This window comes from Vipera ursinii (assembly GCF_947247035.1).
Source record: "Vipera ursinii genome assembly, chromosome: 7".
NCBI classification, from domain to species: domain Eukaryota; kingdom Metazoa; phylum Chordata; class Lepidosauria; order Squamata; family Viperidae; genus Vipera; species Vipera ursinii.
This window is the reverse complement of record NC_139521.1, coordinates 30,647,584-30,663,825: the sequence shown is the minus strand read 5'-3', so window position 1 is coordinate 30,663,825 and position 16,242 is coordinate 30,647,584.

Here is a 16,242-nt window from a genome sequence, read left to right as displayed (position 1 = left end):
GTAAAAATAATATTTGCTTCTAAATGTGATTATTACAGAGTTGCTGCATAAGAGGAAGATAAGTTTTCATAAAGAGTATGGAACTGGAGGGAAAGCAAGAATTCCCAAATGCATTATTTAGCAAGCTAATCATAATTTATGAGGAAAACCCATTTTGAAAGCAATGTTAAAGCTACTAGGGGAAAATAAAAATCACCACCTTTAACATTGGGACACCTAGACTAAGAGATTGAAGAAAACAACAACAAAAGTTCAACTATGACAATGTGCATTATGATATTATAAGTATCTCTATAGGATTATGGAACTTGGCTTGCAATATCAATCAGCTAATATAGGCAGCAAAAATGTTTTTAAAAGAATTTGGAATTTCTTGGTAGTAAAGACATTTACCTTAATAAACTTCCAAGGGCCTTTTTTTCAGCAGTGCAATAGATTTGATAAATATTAGTCACACACGCATAGAAAATTGAGGACAGGTATTTGACCAAATGAAATTAGCAGTATGGAGTACAAGTAGCCATGCCCTAAAACAGGCATGTCAAACTCGTGACATCATGTGATGTGTGACATATTGCGACTTTTTCCCCATTGCCAGCAATGGGGTGGGCGCGGTTTCAGTATGATGCCTCTTAGTTGGGATGAAAGTTTGAAAAAGAAACTCAAAATAATTCTATTCTGATTCTGTTTAATACAAGAGGTGGCAAAGGGAAACTCTGGTAGCCTTTCAAGATTCTGTAATTATACCCTACAATTCCTAAAATGCATCTATTTCTTGACCAGGCCAATTTTAAAGACTGATGTTAATCCTGGCATTACTATTTAGATGTATGTCCCATTAAATTTAGTGACCCAATAAATGTATGTAGGCTTCTAGTCTTTAAAGCTGTAAGTTATCATGGAACATAAGGAAAAGAAGGTATGATAAATGAATATGTTAGCATGACCTGAGATTTCTCCAGCATAAATTATGTCACTACCTAACTTTATAGGCCGTTAAGCTGGTTTATGAATTTCAGATGCCCAAAAATTAAACTATAACTAATAACATTTTATGAAAAATATCTGAGATCTGTATATTCATGGGAAAAAACAGCTCACAATTTATAGCAAATGGAGAATAAAGACTATTTGAAGCTATAGAATAAAAAAAATGAGGAAAAGCATATAAATTCAGGAGAATTAAAGAAAGGCAGATATTTCAAATTAAGGAGAGGAAGCAGGGGATTACAAAAAGCAATTCACTTTAATGGAGCATTTTCAAAGTCCAGCTATACACAAGTAAAGTAAAAAAATAAAAATGCAATTTTAAAGCTACTTGTTATAGCAAATATTGTATAATAAATACAACATTCATACATGTGCACAAATATGCATATGGAAGGAAGTGTTAAATATGTTTCGGGGTCAGCTTAGCAAAGAAAGTTGCCTTCTTGGTAAAAAAAAAGGATTTTTTATGTAGGAGGTAAGAAACAGAATAAATAGTTTTCTTTTTTCTTTTTTTTGACAGTTCTGTACTAATTTTAATGACTTGAAATAAAACTCAGCTTTTTCTGAATTAAGAGAGAGTGAGAACAATAGGTAAGTAGGTAGATAGATTTGATAGACAGACAGATAGAAATACTATATGTTTAGCAGAAACACCTGTTTGTCTCCTACTCTCTACTCTCTCCTTCTGTCTAAGGTCATTTTTTTCCCTGAAAAATTTAGAAATCAAATTAAAAGAAAAACCAAATTGTCAGTAAGGTGTCAAACAGAAAGAAGACAGTGTTTTTTCCTTCTGTTTCTTGAGCTAAAGGGAGGGGAGAGAACAGGTATTCTTTAGCATAATGATTGGGTAGACAGGATATTGACAATGATAATCCTACTGCCGTAGGATATGACAAACTTGAACACTGGAATTTTCAATTATCCAGTGTGTCAAGAATTTCTTCACATTCAACACCAGAAAATTATATGGTGTATATATATATGGGTGTGTATGTATATGGAGAGAGAGAGAGAGACAGAACATTAAGTGAATTCATGGGTGCAAAGAATGTTTGCAGAGATTCACTTATATCTTACAAGCGTCTTGCCTGAGTTTTAATAATAATAAAAAACATTCTCCAGTGCTTTTACCAAGCTGAAATGGGGTTTCTCTTTCCAGCTGCAGGCAATGTGCTAGAAAGCTTCCTGACATTTCCCTTTGTTGTTGAAGGGAAGGTTTCTGATCTGCTTCTATAATAATTGTTATGACCAAATATTGTCACTTTGGGATAATATTAGCATGACAGAGAAAGTCAGACTTAAGCTAGGAAGCATAGTTTACCATAGAGAATAAAAGCTGTTTCAGTAGAGATGAAATACAGTAGATTCTAATACGACTGCAACTTCTATTTAATTTAGGGCTTTTGCTGTAAGCAAGGATGAGAAGGAGGATTTTTAAGGGAACACTGAAGATTAGCATCAGATAGGGAATACTGGATGATAAATAAAGGTTTATTCAGAAATATGTCATGATATGAGACTAAAATTAGGAAAACAATGATTAATGAACAGTGCCAGTTAAAATGCTATATTATAGAAGATGTGGAAATAGTGTATTATAGAGTTTGGTTACTTTACCAGCAGAATGCAAGCAAAGCATGACTGGAATCGTGCTATTTGGGACTCATTAGATATAGGTAACTGGATGTTATTCTATGTGAGTCAGTGTAAAACCCCATGGCATAATGTGATCTATTTCTTGCTTCTGACAGTTTAAGAGAAGGTGCACTGTATATACCATTTGGATGGATTATGGAGTTCAGTCTTTGTTTTAGTTAACAGCTATTCCTCTATGTATGGCCGGATAATAAAATATTTGCTTTCTTATTTAAGTGTTAAAAGAACTTGTAGAATATGTTAATGCAAATAATACTCTTCTAAATCTGTCTATGACTTGCTGAAATTCAATGATAGGTCATACTAGTGGGAGGCTAGTATCCTTGAGATTTTGATATCATTTGTGGTTTAGCCACTGCCAAACATTGAACCAATTAATATGAGGAAAACTCAGATAATAAAATTAATCTATAATGAACAATAAATGAATCGCCAACAAAGGGGAATACAATAATTCTAATGACCCAACATGGCTGCCAGTTTTAAAATAAAAGTATAGGCAGGGGTTTTTTACTCATAGAACGCTCAGAATGGAGTTCCGGCACCTTTTTTGGATGGAACCTTGTAGGGTAGGCAAGGCCGGTTGTATGACATGTGTGAGCACCTTTTTCTTTTACAAAAGCAGCACTGAGTATAGGGGAGCCTTTGAACATATGAGCAAAATGCATTGTGGATGAATTTTGGACTTTGGTGCATTTTATTTTGTTGCAAAAAATAAAATAAAAATGCATTAGATCTGAGAAATAAATGAAGAAGTAAACATTTGGTCCAGGCTGTTAAAATTTTGCTAGGACAAGTTAGGTTCAAATATATATAAAACAAAGTTAGAATTGCAGAAGAGGGAAGTAGGAACCTCCACAGAAAGCAATGAAAGGGAGTTTAATTAGTCTGCTATTACCCACCTTGGAATCAGTAAAAAGTGAGAATTAGAAACCACAAGACAAGGGTGTAATGGATTAGATTGCAGTATCTACATTATTATTTTTAATGTGTAAATAAGGAGTTATTACTTCTGGTAATGTTTAACATGTTTTAATTTTTTGTATTGCTTAACTGAGATTAGATTTTTATTTAAAAAGAGGTATGAATGGGAAATGAAAAAAGTAGCTATATATTTATGCTATATATTTATGTTTATAGTAGATATATATTTGTAAATTTGCTAATTTTTACTGGATCTTTGCTCATTAATAAGGAGGACTGAAAATTTACAGATGAATTTATAGAAAATATGGTGAAGTATGGATAAAGATGTACTTAGTTGTATTTTAAAAGACAGTGATGTTACTTTTTAATATACTAGCTCGAGATGAAGGTGGGAATTTGTTTTTCTTACAATTTCCATTTTTTATATTTTTGTGGGAAATTGTTTTCCTATAAAATGAATTAAAAATTCTCATGAAAATAAAATAAGTAACATGTGTTGTTTAATCATTGAGTCTTGTTTTACTCTCTGTGAGTTAAAGTATTTGAGCTTCAGTTTCAGGAGTGATATTTAGAGACAGTAAATCTTATAGCATGGGTTGACTAAAACCTTCTGAAAAAAATGTAAATTTGGCACTAGAAAGATATAAATATGCAAAATTAGGCATATTTAAAAAGTACTGTCTAATTTTTAAAATAAAATTATCCACACTAAGTAGAAGTACAAATGGCCAATTCATATTAAATTAATAATACTAATATTTTTACTCTTCTATTTAACCATACATTTTGGAACTGATAATTCTTTGACTGTGAATGATAATTTGATTATGAGTAAAATATTATTTATTTAAATTATCTAAAACTGTCTCTAAATTCCATGCTTTATTGTTTTATTTATTTTTATTTTTATTTTATTTTAATCCCATTTATATCCCGCCCTTCTCCGAAGACTCAGGGCGGCTTACAATTTAAGCACAAACCAATGTGCTTAGCAATAGTTTTAGATAAAGCAAATACTTTTTTGTTGTTGTTTGCCTGCATATAGTTTAGGGACTAAAGTTAAGAATAGAGACAGAGCTGGGAGAAAACAGATGGCTGAAGCAAGGCAAATAATAAAATGTACAAATAAGCAAAAGTTAAATATAACCAAAGAAAAGATAACAAGAGTGAAAGGCTAAGTAAATCTCTGTTATTCAGAAAATACTTTGGACAGCTTTTTGTGCTGCTGGTGTCATTCTATCATTCCATTCAATTTTTCAGCTGTTCTTTTCTTTTAACATTCATAATTATATATAAGAATGAGAGTGTCATGTTAATATTAACTATCAGATAGACTTTTGAAGCATAACTTTAAAAGAGAATTATCCTATTTAATAAATAGGAAGACCTAGTATAGAAGTTCAACAGCCTGATTTTATTATCTAGAATTTTGGAAGAAAAAAGTTGTTCTTCAAAACGTATATGAAAACATGTGACTCAGATCTCAGGTGAAATTAAATTATTAGCATTAGAAGTATATTCTTGGATTCACCAAACTATCAAACTAACAACATGAGCTGAAAAAAGCTTCTAGTGTGGTCATTAAATGTGCAAGCTATAATGGCAATAATTATGTAATTATAGAAGTAAAACGCTTTGAATTCACTGTTTAGTGCTCCCATTCTTCTGTCCAGATATACTACTTCCTGTGTCTTATTATCATAATGCGTTGTTTCAGAAGTGATCAAATGGAATCAACAAATTATCATTAGGTTTGTAAGTTTTATTAATATACTAGCAACAATATGAAAGGTGGTTTTTCCTTTATGACCATTTTCAGGAGCCAAACCAGCAATAAGACAATTGCTGTTGTGTATAAATATACAATTTCTGTTGTATAAAATCTCAGATTGAACATAAAATAAATAATAAAAGAACAGAAATTTTAAACCTTACTTTGTATATTCTAAGTATGTGTGGGCAATCTATAGTTGAATTCACGATCTAATACGGGTGAAAACTTAATAATTCTATATTATATCTATTTCCAAACCACCACTGTAATCCCCTAAAAACTACTGTGACTAAAAGTAAAATAATAGAATCATTGATTTGTAAAGCATCTTAAATGACATCTTCTCCAAATCTATTATTGGTACAGGATCCATTAGATTACTATCTAGCCCAGACATGTCAAACACAAGGCCCGGGGGCCAAATCCGGCCCGCGAAGTGGTTTCATGTGGCCCGTGAAGCCATCCTGGAAACAGTGAGGGAATGGCCCCCACTGCCTTGGCCCTGGCCCAGAGACCCTCCTTCTGCCAGAAACCCTCAGATCTGTCCCACTCCTGCCCAGGCCCCCATAGGCACCCTTGATGCGAACGATGTAGAGCTGGCCACGCCCACCCAGTGGGCCACACCCACCCTGGCCATACCCACCCGGCCCCCTGAGGGCAACCACAATGCTGATGTGGCCCTCAATGAAATTGAGTTTGACACCCCTGATCTAGCCTTTTTTGGAAGTATGAGACCTTAATGCAAAAATCATCCCATAACTGATCAGTCAGAAATCATAAATGGGATTAAAATAAATAAAATAAATATCCATCTGGCATGTAAGAGGACATATATTAGGAACAAGAAAGTATCAATAGTGGCAGAGGAAGGACCAACAACCTCTATTTCAAGACAGATCTGAATCATCTAGCTGAGATGTTTCTGGAATAAGAGTCCCACACATATTTGGGATTTTTAGATTTGTATTAAAAAATGTAATTACCTTTATATCTTTTCATATAGGAAAGTCAATTAGAGTGGTGTGGTGGCCTCCCACTTGGAAGGTTGAGAGTTCAATCCTAGATTGCAGCTGGGCACAAAGAAAAAATATCTGCTAAAAACTCTGCTTGGCATCAGGAAGGGCATATGGCCAATAAACACTCAGGTCCATCCAGTCGCCCTGATTACAGGATCGTAAAAACAGAGTTGTTGTATAGGAAAGTCAAATGAGCCTTGGTGGAGCAGTAGGCTAATGCCTCCTTAGTAACACCAGCTGCCTGCAATTAGTGCAGGTTCGCATCCCACCAGGCTCAAGGTTGACTCAGCCTTCCATCCTTCTGAGGTAGGTAAAATGAGGACACAGATTGTTGGGGGCAATAAGCTGACTTTGTAATAATGCTGCTTGGGGGGCCCCAAAAGCCCTAATAAGCAGGCATATACATAGAATGAAGGCTATTGCTAAGCACATTGATTTGTGCTTAGATTGTAAGCCGCCCTGAGTCTTCGGAGAAGGGCGGGATATAAATGGGATTAAAATAAAAATAAATAAATAAATAAAATAAAAATAATTATGCTATGAAAATGCTGCAATCAAACATTCTTGAATCTTGCTATTCTACCTGAAGTAAGGCAGGTTGTATTTGAGGAGACACAGAACAATAATTACCAACAAGAAAGGTTTATTGAACAGTTACAGGAAGAAAAGAATAATGTAATTATATAATGATGAATTCTATCAAGAAAAAGGATTCTTTTTCATTTTCGATATATAAATCACAAAAGGCTTGTAAGCATTCCCTGTAACTACATAATTAATTCTGTCACTATGTGGCAGTGTTGTTGCTTACATGATAGCCATTATACTAAAACTAGCCTATAGTCTGACAACTATTAACTGTTTTTACTCACTTAATTCTTATTTTCTTTGGGTGAGGGTGAAGGAGTGAGGATGGGGATGGGTTAATTCCAGTTTTCAATTCAAAAAATTCAATTCAATTCTACTTTGTATTAATTTAATACCTTAAACATATTACTGATTCTATCTATCTATCTATCTATCTATCTATCTATCTATCTATCTATCTATCTATCTATCTATCTATCTATCTATTTGTCTGAAATGGTATAGGGTTTCCTGCCTGAGCAGGGGTTTGGACTAGATGACCTCCAAGGTTCCTTCCAACTTCTTCTTCTTCTTCTTCTTCTTCTTCTTCTTCTTCTTCTTCTTCTTCTTCTTCTTCTTCTTCTTCTTCTTCTTCTTCTTCTTCTTCTTCTCCTTCTCCTCCTTCTCCTTCTCCTTCTCCTTCTCCTCCTCCTCCTCCTCCTTCTCCTCCTCCTTCTCCTTCCTCATCTATCTATCTATCTATCTATCTATCTATCTATCTATCTATCTATCTATCTATCTATCCATCCATCCATCCATCCATCCATCCATCCATCCATCCATCCATCCATCCATCCATCTATCTATCTATCTATCTATCTATCTATCTATCTATCTATCTATCTATCTATCTATCTATCTATCAGCTTTATCAACTGTCCATCTTACCTCAGGCAACTCTGGGCAGCTTACAAATAAAAAGTAAAATAGTGTAGAAAGCTAAAAGACATACATAAAATACTACAAAAAAGCAATACTGCAGCCCAAGTAAAACTGGACAATTTAAATTCATTTTGGTTATTACATGATCTGCTATTAAAAGTTTCATTTTTAAAAAGCCTTTCAAAGTTTCAGATAAAATTGCAGTTATATTTATATTGCTAGATATTTTGTCAAGGCTTATTGTAAACTGATCCAGAAAATAATATTTTCTTAATTGAGCAAGTTGGCGTGCTATCCTTTTCTCTCCTATTTTCCCCCATACAAGTGTTCCTTTTATACATCAGCAAATATAAATTCACAAATTCCTTAATAGAACAATTTGAAAATAAATACATGGAAAGAATGGTAGAATATCCATTTCCAAATGCTGAACCTCACTGAACATCAACATAACATTCACTGTATGTAGCTACTTGTTTTGATGTATAAGTAAGTAATGCTAATATGCTAGGTTATTAAACTAAAGTCAGGGACACTAAAGTCAGCAGTTGTGTACAGTGCTTGTAGCCAAAATGAGATGCTAGACCAGCACAGAATTATAGACCTAACTGCTTGGAGTTTTTTGGCCAGTCATCTACTTTGTTATTGATGGATATTATGAACTTTAAGACTGAAGACAATGGAAAAATGGTAGTTAATCCACCATTGACTAAACAATTATAAAAGCTCACTTAGTTCTTCTGGATTATATCATCTGAAGGTTAGATCAATTTTCTATCAAGAAGTGCATGTAATTTAATCACACAAGATTACAACCTTGGGTACTTAAGTGGAGGCTCACTATCTAACTATTTATGACCTCTTATTCATGGTAGGCTGTTTTCTCTAATTTGGGGAGGGGGGAGGCAAGCTATTGTATTTTTAAGGATATGTATGTGTATGTTTCTTGTTACAAGATGGTACTTCTTTATTTTAATTACCTTAGGGACCAGCACTTTTTATTTCACAAAAAAAGAGAAAGATTTTGTTGACCAAAATTGTCTGTTGCAAAATTTGGAAAGAAAGAAAAAAAATCAAAAGTCTTTATTGTTTCTGATTGATTTTATGCTCTGCATTTTTATACTGATAAAGAGTATTCAAGAACCTTAACAAAATTTAAGAACAAATGTATAAGAATGTTAAACTATAAATTAAAATTAACTTTAAATTTGGCAATTAAAAGCCTGATGGAAGAGATATCCTTCTAATATTGAAAGAGGGGTACTAAATGCAGAATAAATGCAGGGATATATTTGAAAGTATCTCTGTTACATATCCCAATAATCAGATACATTCATAGCCAAGCTCTAAGCAGGTCTGGGTTTTAAAAGTCAATATCAACAATATAAATGTAGATCTTTAAATATAGCCATTGTATGACTTTTTGCAATCATCAGTCTATCACATTTAGTAATAATAACTTCCAGTTACTTTGCAGATGTACCTCTATAGGGCTTGTTATAGTCAGATGGGGTATCACAAAAATGTGAATAACTGATGCTATTTCCAAAATGTCAGGAAAAATTGCAGTAACTACACAAAAGTTGGCCACAGCAACCACCTATAAATCCATAGAATCCGCAGCAATTGTTGGTATGTTCTTTCAGTAGGGACAGTAGAACATTCTCAGTATAGCCATAACTTCAGTCCCTGAATACAATGCTGACCTAACTGAGGAAAAACAAGCTGTGATTAAAGGAGACTCTATTTTAAATAAACTTGAAAATACAGGGGAATACAGGGACTGAAGTTTATTTAAAATAGTATCTCCTTTAATCACAGCTTGTTTTTCCTCATTAGGTCATCATGACATAGTATAGTACAGGGGTGTCAAACTGGCGGCCTGCGGGCCGGACGTGTCACCAGGAAACCATGCCCACTCCATTGCCGGTAATGAGGAAAAAGCTCCAATACGTTGTGCGACGTCATGTGACGTTGCAAGTTTGACATACCTGGTATAGTGGTTAAGATTTTGGACTAGGGCTGGTAGGCCTTAGCTACCAAAAACCCTTTGACAACTTTCATCTAATCATTATCTCTAAGCTCAGTTTATCTCATAGGGTTGTGTTTTTGTTAAACTATTGGTGTTCAGTTCTGAAGCTCTTGAGTTAAGATGGTATATAATATAACAAATGCAATTAAGCAATATTCAGACGTAGTAGTTGCTTCTTTGGATGTAAGAAGCAATAAAATTCTGAATGGTCTTAGATCCCCTTTCTCTCTACTGGAATCATATCAATGCTGGATAGCACCGAGACAAGTTAGAATCATGTGAGACATTATATGTCAACAGTGTATTTTTTTAACAGAATTCCCAGCACAGCAGCACTTTGCAGCTGAATTGCACAGCAATGCCTCAAAATCCAATCTGCTTATGTGATTCTATGAAAATATTATGGCATTGAAAGTTTTTAGAATTTCAGGAAAAGATTATTAACATATATGGCCCTATAGTATTTCTTTTCTTTTGTGTGGAAAATCTTCACATCTTCATTCTAGTATTTTTGGTATGTGCAATATTTTAGAGATTCCAGTGTACAAAGGAAGGAAGGAAGGAAGGAAGGAAGGAAGGAAGGAAGGAAGGAAGGAAGGAAGGAAGGAAGGAAGGAAGGAAAGAAGGAAGGAAGGAAGGCCCTGTAATTGATAATTTGAGGGATATTTGGAACATTTTTCAGGGACGTGGTCTAGGCTGAGAGCAGAATAAAATCAGCTTTAAGCTTATTCCCATCTTTAAAACTTCCTAAAATGAAAAACTCCAGACTGAACTTGTCCAGAAATCAATTCAGGACCTTGGCTGATTTTTTACTTTTAGAGTAAATATAGGACGTCTCCTGTAATTATTTTTATAATTAATTCTGAAGTGGAAAACATGCTTTGCCAAAAATATGTCCATTTTTCTCCTGCATATTGATATCATTATTTATTTATTTATTTATTTTATCAAATTTGTATACCGCCCTTCTCCCGTAGGACTCAGGGCGGTGAACAGGGCATATATAAATAGAAAATACAAAAATTAAAAGAGAATTAAATAATTGCCCAGATAAAAACAGTAACAATATAAAAACCTATTAAAAAACCCTAACCCCCCATCAGGCCAGGCCAGCTTGTTCAAATAAATGGGTCTTCAGACCGCGCCGGAAGGAGCGGAGGACCAGTGCCATCCGGAGCTCAACCGGCAGTTGGTTCCATAAAGCTGGAGTGCCCACAGAGAAGGCCTTCCCCCTGGGGGCCACCAGCCGGCATTCTCTGTCCGGAGGCACCCTGAGGAGGCCCTCTCTGTGGGAACGCACAGGGCAGAGGGAAGTTGACGCCGGCAGCAGGTGGTCCCCGAGGTACTCCGGACCCATGCCATGTAAGGACTTAAAGACCATAACCAAAACCTTGAATCTCACCCGGAAGACAACTGGTAACCAATGCAGCTCGCGGAGCAAAGGTATAACATGGGAGTACCGGGAAACACTCTTGGAGTGTTGCAAATCATGTGTAAATTTTGTGGATTAATTTGATTCTGGCAGGCCTGATCAAATCAGAAGATGCAAATATACATACTAATTTTCACTAATTCTTGTAAGATTCTTTTTTTAAAAAAACTTCCCTGCATTTTCTTATTTTTATTGTTATTTAATTTAGAAGTGCCTAGCACAAATCACTTCATTAGCATTAATCTAGATCTGTTACTACTAAAATTCTTTATGTGGAATCAAAAGAAAGTTCAATGGAGCTGATTTCCTTCATATTTTATGTCAAACATTTTATTTATTTTTCTTAGCAGATTAAGTTCTTTCAGATAAAATAATCTTAACTGGTGCCATTTTCAACCTATTTTACCTGATGTCAAAATCCTTTACCTACAATATCTAAATTTGTTTCTACATTAATAAGAAACATCCCTATGGAACTGCTTCAAAAGTTCTTGGGTATGTGCAGTGGTGTGCAGGTGAGCATTATCATGAACCAACACCACACTGGAAGTCAGCATGCCCCAATGCTTGTTATGGATGGCTTGTCTGAGTTTTCATAATGTTTCACAGTAGACTTCTGAATCAATGGTTGAACTACGTTCCATGAACCTCACTAGCAGTACTCTTTTGGCATCTTCACATTTGGTGGGATTTTCTATGGCACCACTTCTGGTGTGATGTTGGTTCACGATAATGCTTGCCCGCACTCCACTAGATGTACCCAAGAACCTTTGAAGCAGTTATGTTGGGATGTTTTTGATCAACCCCCCCGCCATAGCCCAGATTTGGCACCAAGCAACTACTACTAAGGAAGTTCAAATCTTCTAAGACATTATGACAAGTGGCTCAATTTGAATAGCAATTATGTCATAAAGTAATGTAATGTTGTTTTCTAATGTATAATAAAAGTTCTGTATCTGCTAGTGTCTGTCATTGATAACCAAACAGAGATTTATTTCTGAATTGCCCTTACACATTTCAGTCGCCAAGCTGAATTTTGATCATGTGACATTGGGATGCTGCATCATTCATAAGTGTGAAAAACAGCCATAAGTGTTAGTGTAACTTTGAATAGTCACTAAATTAATGATTGTAAGTGAAGGACTACCTGTATTACAGTCTTACATTGTCAGCGTTGCTGCTTTGGGATTTGATAAAATCCTGGCTTAATTAAAGGAGAAGATTTGGGGTATTCAAATGACAGAGCTGAATTCTCCCATCCCTTGATTTCATAGCAAAATTGCAAAATGGCTTGTCTCTAGACATTTCTATAATACCTTATAGGCTCCACACTGAGAAGGGGGCAATTTTTCTCCCTTCAGCTATGGTTTGCATTTTTAGCTTTTGTGATATTTATTAGTACATTTTTTATTTTTGTATTTGCTATTTTTATATCTTTGGCTTTTACTTATTCTTATTGTATATCTTAATTGAGATTGGTAACAATATAAATTAGATAGATAGATAGATAGATAGATAGATAGATAGATAGATAGATAGATAGATAGATAGATAGATACATACATACATACATACATACTGTACATACATACAATTTACTTCAGTGTAGATTGGGTGACTACCTATCAAATAAACATCACATATAAAAGCTGAAGTTGTTTTTGTTCATACTTTGAGTTAGAATCTGTCTCTTATACTGTATGTTATTAAAATGTCCACACTACACAAAATGGCAATCACATTTAATATTTCCAATTGTTACTGTGTAATTGCTATTGTAACCAGAGGCTGTCTTCCCTTTTCCTGGATGACCACTTTTTAAAAATCTGCAAGGAGGTTACAAAATTCTTATCAATAGCTATAGCTGTTAGAAAGTGTTAGGTTTCTCCTTCATACTATTAACTGTTAGCTGCTATTTGCTTTAGGATTTTCTTGCAGTTTTAAAATGACCTTTTATAGTTATTGTTTGTATACTGGTCTTTTATTGTGTTTGGTCTTGGACCATAAATAAATTTTGATTGAGTGGCACAAAGCCAGTTGGATGACTTTGGGCCACTCACACTCTCTTAGCTCTAAGAAAAAGGCAATTGCAAACTACTTCTGAAAGTGTTGCCAAGAAAATTGTCTGAATTGGACTGTGGAGTCACTAAGAGTTAAGAGTGATCTGAAATCACCAAAAAGAAGTGGGGGGGCAAGAATTGCTGTAGGGACATGAAGCAACATCTGGTAAGAAAATATAGCTGACGAGGTTAAAAAAAATAGTTTAATATATACAGTATCTTGCACTGACCAATATTTTGGGGCTGACATTTAGCATAATGCCAAGAATCTTAGGATAAGGACAGGCTGATGAGCAAACTTAATTCCATTTATCCTGACATCTGCTTTACTGCAGAGGAAGTGGCCAATGGGGCTCTGGCCTTTCTAGACATACTGGTCAACTGCCAATCTGACGGTTCCCTCCACACATCTGTTTACAGTAAATCCACTCATACGGACAGGATACTCCATTATAAGAGCAATCACCCAACAACTCACAAGGTCAGCTGTATTAGAACACTTTTTAAGTGTGTGGCCACACACTGCAGCATGAGCAAGGCAAAGAAAGAAGAAAGGCACCGCCTCTATTGTGTCTGCAGGAACAATGGCTATCCACCAAATTTTATCAGGCAATACAGTAGACCAGGTGAACCTGCCCGTCACCAGCATGAAAACACCTCGGTGGCACAGATAACACTGCCTTACATTCACGGTGTATCCAAAGCCATGGCACGCATATTGGCCCCCTACAAGATTGGTGTTGCCCACAGACCTGATCAGACCTTGCAGGCTCGTATCATGCACCCTAAAGATCCACTCCCCAATGAAGAGAAGTCCTCAGTCATATACACGATGGCATGTGAAAACTGCCATTGTAATTATATTGGGGAGACTGCAAAATGACTGAGGACCAGGGTACATGAACACGAGCTCATCATTAAAAGACAAGAACAACACTCAAAGGTGTGGACACACATGGCCACACACAATCACACCTTCAATCTGGCGGGGACTGAGGCGATTGCCTATGATAACACCAAGGGTGGACAATTATTCAAGGAAGCTTGGTTTTCTGACCACTCCTCGATCAATCGGCATATCGATCTCCCCCCTGTGTATTAAGCCCTCAGGGGTTGGGAAGAGGAGTGGCATGCACGATGTGAATGCAGACAATGCGAGCACTCACAGCGTGCTCTGTCAAACCAAGACCAGAACCGCATAATTACACAATCCCCCCCACCGCGGAATGTAAAAAAGAGGAAGAACAACTACTTAGAGCCTCCGGCATGAAAACATGGGCAATGACAAGAGCAATGACTGTAGCTAATAAGGACTGAAAGTAATCCTCTTCCAACAGCAGACACTCCGAGAAAATCACACTCCATAGGAACGAATGCAAGGCGACTTGAAAGAATATGGCCAGTTGAAACAAACAGAGCGGTGGCATGCTCTATGAGTGGAGTGCAGAAACACTGATGATATAAATGCAGTTTACCCACTCTGATGATTTCATCCTGATGACGTTGGTAGTTAGCCAACGAAAGGTTGATTTTTAATAAAACTGTTTTAGTTTTCTATCTTATCCCAGTGTTCGGATTTCCTGTTCTGATATAGATACATACACACACACACAATATGTTAGCTGAATTTTATTCACATATTGCTTTGAAAACATGAAAATAATCAGTTCATATGAAATGAATAAGTTTATATTTATAAATGACGTAATAAAAGTTTAAAGTTGGTATTACCTCAATGGTTCATTCCATTTCAATTCAATTGATTCTTCCTTCGGTACATGTACCTTCAGTCCTACTTTGAAATTTTTTTTATCATCTTTCTCACTGTTTAACTATCCACACATTTGCCACTGAAATGCCATTGTTTTATTATTATAAATAGTCTTTTGTTTCACAATATTGTCTAAATTTGCTGTTGTCTTCCTACCTGCAGTTAATTCCTTTGCTTGTCCAGTATGTCATCTATTTCAGTCTTTAACTTGTGCCAATAATACAAAGCTATTTCCTACCTTCACATCATCAACAATCAACTGTAAAATCAGTAAACATGACATCATCTTTATCTTCTTGATGTTTAATATTTCAAATACTTTTCACTTTTTATTTTTATAATGAACTTTTCTAAGTCTTTAACTTCAGCTAACAAAATAATGACATGAACATCTCATACTGTTAGAGGCTCTGTCTCTAATTTTATTCCAGCTGTCATCTCTTCCAAATCTGTTATTCTTATATGTGGTTCTTACACAGATATGGAAAAATCATAGATCCTTTTCTTATTCATTTCATATACAGAACCACTCTGTTTATATAAATTCAATTGTTGCAGGAGCTTATTATTCTTTTCAAAAGTTTCTCAGAAGAATAAGAAGTATTCTGTCACACTTTATATTTAATATATTTCATGTCCTGGCATGATCTTCAGAATTTTGGGCCTTATTGTACTTAGTAAAACAAAAATAAGCTCCTTTTGCGATTCTGTTTTCTATTATTCACCTTATGGTTCATCTTATTGTTCCTTGCCTTTACTGAAACCTCCCTGCTAGTACAGCATTTTTATTTCCACACATTGATTTATTCTTTTTTGTGTCTCCCCTGTTTGAAATACACATTAGTAAACACATTGGTACAAGTAGTCCTTAATTTACAACTAATCATTTAGCGACTATTCAAAGTTACAATGGCACCAAGAAAAGTGATAAATCCTTGTAGTTATGATGACCACAGCATCCCCATGTTAATATGATCAAAATTTGGGCACTTAGCAACTGACATCTATTTGCAATGTGATCATAATTTGCAAATTTCTCTTTTGGCTTCTGATAAACAAAGTCAATGGGACCTGG